The sequence below is a fragment of the Schistocerca piceifrons genome, chromosome 3, assembly GCF_021461385.2.
Source record: "Schistocerca piceifrons isolate TAMUIC-IGC-003096 chromosome 3, iqSchPice1.1, whole genome shotgun sequence".
NCBI lineage: Eukaryota > Metazoa > Arthropoda > Insecta > Orthoptera > Acrididae > Schistocerca > Schistocerca piceifrons.
In genome coordinates, this window is record NC_060140.1 from 365,664,469 (window position 1) to 365,669,264 (window position 4,796).

Here is a 4,796-nt window from a genome sequence, read left to right on the forward strand (position 1 = left end):
TGCGTCCCAATAATGAGACAATGGTATTGTTGATGTGCCCTATTCTTGTATAAACGTATTATACAGAGATGAATTGCATTTTACGTTCTTTATATCTGCTTTTTTTCATATTCTATTCGAATTTTACGATCCAACAGGATTAAAACATGCCACGTGGACTTACACTTTGAAGAAATTCTAGCAGAACTAGAGAACCATCAAGAGAGTGACGATGAAGATGATGACGTAGAATTGGCGATTATTCCATGCGATGCAGAAGTAATAACAGATGAAGACGTTGACGAAAATGTACTGAACAATGAATCTGTCTTACAAGATGTAGCCGGTACTTAAGAACTCATAACCAGCCGAGATGAAGCTAATGCTCCAGTTGTACCTCCAGAAGCATAAAGAAGGAAAGCGTTAGGAGATGGAGCAGAAAGTGGTACGTTATCTACAAAAAAATATAAATGTAAGTGGTATAAATGTCAACCAACGTACACAAACACTAGTGTACCAGGGAAGAGCAACGAGCATTATGTTGCGAAATGTCTAGCAAATAAGACAGTGCCCCAGGTGTTTGAGGATTTTTTTCTGAGAAACTAATGGATACTATTATTGAACAAAGCGAAATCTATGCTTGCCAACGTAACAAAATAAATTTTCTGCTAACCAAAGAAGAACTAAAATCATTTATTGGCAATTTTTTCACCAGTGTTAATACACTGACCACACTCGGAAAGAGTAAAATGAAAGCTACAGGAACAATAAGAGAGATCCGAACTAATGCATGTCCTGTGATTGACTCGAAAAGAATGGCAAAAGAAAAGGAACGAGGATTCTATGATTACATGTTTGACAAAGAGAACGAAGTTCTGGTTGTGAAGTGGAGTGACAACAAACCAGTACGTGTAGCGACAGATTGCAGTACTGTTACTCCTCTGAGTTCTACTAAAAGATACTCACGGGCAAAGAAAAAGGAAACATCTGTTACAATGCCACATCTCATTGAAGAATACAATGCCCATATGGGTGGCGTAGATCTACTGGAGCCGGCCGCTGGTGGCCGAGCGGTTCTGGCGCTACAGTCTGGAACCGCGCGACCGCTACGATCCCAGGTTCGAATCCTGCCTCGGGCATGGATGTGTGTGCTGTCCTTAGGTTAGTTAGGTTTAAGTAGTTCTAAGTTCTAGGGGACTTATGACCTCAGCAGTTGAGTCCCATAGTGCTCAGAGCTATTTGAACCATTTAGATCTACTGGACAAGCAGATATCACTTTAACGGACGAGGATAAGGTCAAAGAAATGGTGGTGGCCATTATTCACACAGATGATAGATATCTGCGTAGTAAACACTTGGCGTGCATGCCAAATTGCTAACTCTAATGGGAAGCTCTCACTCTTGGATGTACGACGGAGAATAGTGATGTTTTAACTATCAAAGAAAACAGGATTAGTACCAAAACGCAGAGGACCACAAGGAAGCAAATTTATGGGAGGACGGGTGAGAACAGATGTACGACTAGATCCAGGAAATCATTTCGTTGTGCCAAGTAAAACACAGAAAAGATGTGCTTACTGCAAGGAAAAAACAACAAAAATTTGTGATAGGTGCAATGTTGGTGTACACGACAAGTGTTTTGCTTCATTTCATACTGAACAGACATTCAATAATATTAAAACATTCTTTATTTATTGTTTGTGTTGTTTCTTACTATATTATGCATGGAGAACAAGGTTGTGAATTTGGATAGCGCATTTGGCCAATGTCCCAAAAATGGGACGGTCTGTAGTTTTTGTTCTAATAAACTGAAAATTTTCAAAACAACTTTTTATTCAATTAATCACTCAATGTAACGTATTTATGTATAAAAGTTAGCAAAAAATGATCTGATAGAGTTTTGGCCAGTAATGGGTTAAAAATGGCCTTATATTCGATGCTGCGGCAAACCTATATCTGGCAACATTGGACTCAACTGGCAGCAGCAGGGCACTGATGCGACGAACATGAGTTTCCGGGATTCACAAGCTTGCTAGCTAGCACTGTCACCCTCCCTCCCCTCCATCACAAACACAGAAGACTGTCTAGTCTATGATGTGTCATTGCAGTCTACGCTGCCAGTGAACTTGAACTGAAAGTGATTTGTGTTATCGGTAACAGTACAAAATTTTTGTTAGTACTTAGTTTTGTAATCTAAAAAATAAAAGGTTTTCATATGACTCTGGCTATAAATTGAAAGTAATAGCACATCCAGAAGAACATGGAAACAGAGCATCTGGGCGGCATTTTGGCTCTCCACCAACAGACAAAACCATTCGCGACTGGCGGGCTTGTCAAGAAAAACTGGAAAAAATGAGGAAGGCTAAATGCACTAATGGGGCACTGAATGCAGAATGGCCAAAAGTAGAAAATGACGTATTGAAATGGATTCAAGGACACCGTCAAAATAGCATTGGGGTTACTACAAAAATGATTGAAATACACGCTCGTAAGCTACTGGTACACTGAAACTTAAGAGAGCTTAAGGTTGGAGTTGGTTAGTGCTACAGGTTTATGAAACGGATTTAGGATGCGAACCAAAACCAAAATATCTCAGAAATGCGACAAGAGTATGCAGAAAAAATATTTCCATCGCTCTATTATTCACCATCGAAATAAAACCAGTGAGGAAGTAAGCCAAATAGCGAATGTGGATGAAACTCCTCTGACGTCTGATGTGCCGAGTAACAGAACTGTTGCCACGAAAGTTGCTAAAACTGTAACTATAACAACAAGTGGACATGAAAAAAAAGCACTACACTTTTGTCCTTTCACGTTATTCTGACGGTACTAATCTTAATCCAGTGATCATTTACAAGCGCAAAACAGTGCCAAAACATTTTGAAATAGCGCCAGGTGTTGTTATTCACGTGCATGACAAGGGTTGAATGGTAGAGGCTGATATGAAATTACGGATTAACAGAGTATGGAAGAGAAGAAAGGATGCTCTATTGAAAAAGAATGATCTTCCTGTGCCAGATCACTTTAGTAGCCATTTGAAAAATTCTCTCAAGGAGAAACTGAAACAGGGAAATACAGAGCTTGCTGTTTTCCGTGCGGACTCACTTCACAACTGCAACCTCTAGCTATCTCGATAAATAAAACATTCAGCGTATTTATGAGAGAAGAATGGAACAAATTAGTGATGGATGAAACGCAACATGAATTCATTCCGAACGGAGCTTAAAATGACCTACAGTCAAACAAGTGTGTCAGTGCATAAAACAGTCGTGGTCCAGAGTGAGAGAAGAATTTATTGTTAAATCTTTAAGAAGCGCAGCATAAGTAACTCTCTCAAAGACAGTGAATACCATCTTGTATATTAATAGGACAACGATGACGACGAAGAGCAGAAAAAGATGAAGAAGAAGAAGAAGAAGAAAGTTCAGACGATGAGTTTCAGGGATTTTTAAGGTCAGCTGGGTTTTATAAATTAAGATTTTTTTAGTCTGTCTTGGCATTCTAATAACAAAAATGGTAAAATTCTTACTTTTTAAAAAAATTGTTTAAAATTTAAGGTGCCTCTCACAGTCCGTAGCGTCTTATATCTCTTAGAATACGGTAGCTCCAACACAATGCATTCGTAACTACACAGAACACTTTTATGACCATGGCTGACACTTGAAACTTCTTTATAACTTCGTACAAGTGCCGTTCGTGGTGAAACACCACAGTGAAACTTGCACGTTTGACTAACATCTGATTTTATGTTCAAGCATGCATTACTTGCGGTGTATCTACATTTTTGTACAACCCCTGTACGTGACATGCACTTTCTGCTCAGTTCCACGTTCAGTACTCACAAAAAAGGTTAGATAGATTTCTTCCAGCATAATTGTGGATCAGATGGAGAAATGTCACCAAGAGTTGGTACACATATTAGACTACCGGGAAAATCTTACGCTTTGTGTGTGTGTGTGTGTGTGTGTGTGTGTGTGTGTGTGTGTGGCCATAGGGGTGCGAGTGGCAAATGTGGAGCGCATGCAACAGCTAGGTTCACAAGTAACTTTTTTCTGGATAAAAGACTGGAAGGTGAGCCATTGCCATCACACCTAGAAGAGAGGATGGGATGGGGATTGGAATCTGATGAGTAATTTTAACCAAATCTGATTCACTTGCTGATGGAGAAAACTGCTGTGATGAGGCTCTCATAATGGTTTTAAAATGTAGAAACTGTCGTAAACGGGCGATGTTAGTGTCAAGACACTGTGATTCTGTCAAAGACGGCAAAGGATTTGCAAGTTCAGTTGAAAGTAATGGACGGTATCTTGAAAACACTTTATAAGATGAACATAAAAATAAAGCTTGGGTAACGGAGTTTTGTGAGGTAAAATCAGATGATCCTGAAGGAATTTCATTAGTAGGATACCAATTTTCCTATTTTGGGCAGCAAAATACTGACGTTGGAAAATTCGCCATATTTCCCGTTGTAGCTCAGCGAAAATAGCACCCCCGGGTATTAGGTAGGTGTGGGTACGTTTTGGTGGCCTGTCTTAGCTGTCTCGCCGTTTATACAGAGACGTGATGAACCGGGGGAAGGTAGGGAAGACATATCCTGTCGCATAGTAAATTTCCATGCCTGTGATGGAACATAAACACGCAAATAGGAGTATAGCTACATCTGCTCACGTTGGGATTTTTTAAATCTTGGTTATGGTGGAGAAACCAAAGAAGTTCTTTTTAAGCTAGTTTTTTGTTATATAAATACTACAGTGAATTTTTCTAAAAGATCTTACATCTACATCTACATCCATACTCCGCAAGCCACCTGACGATGT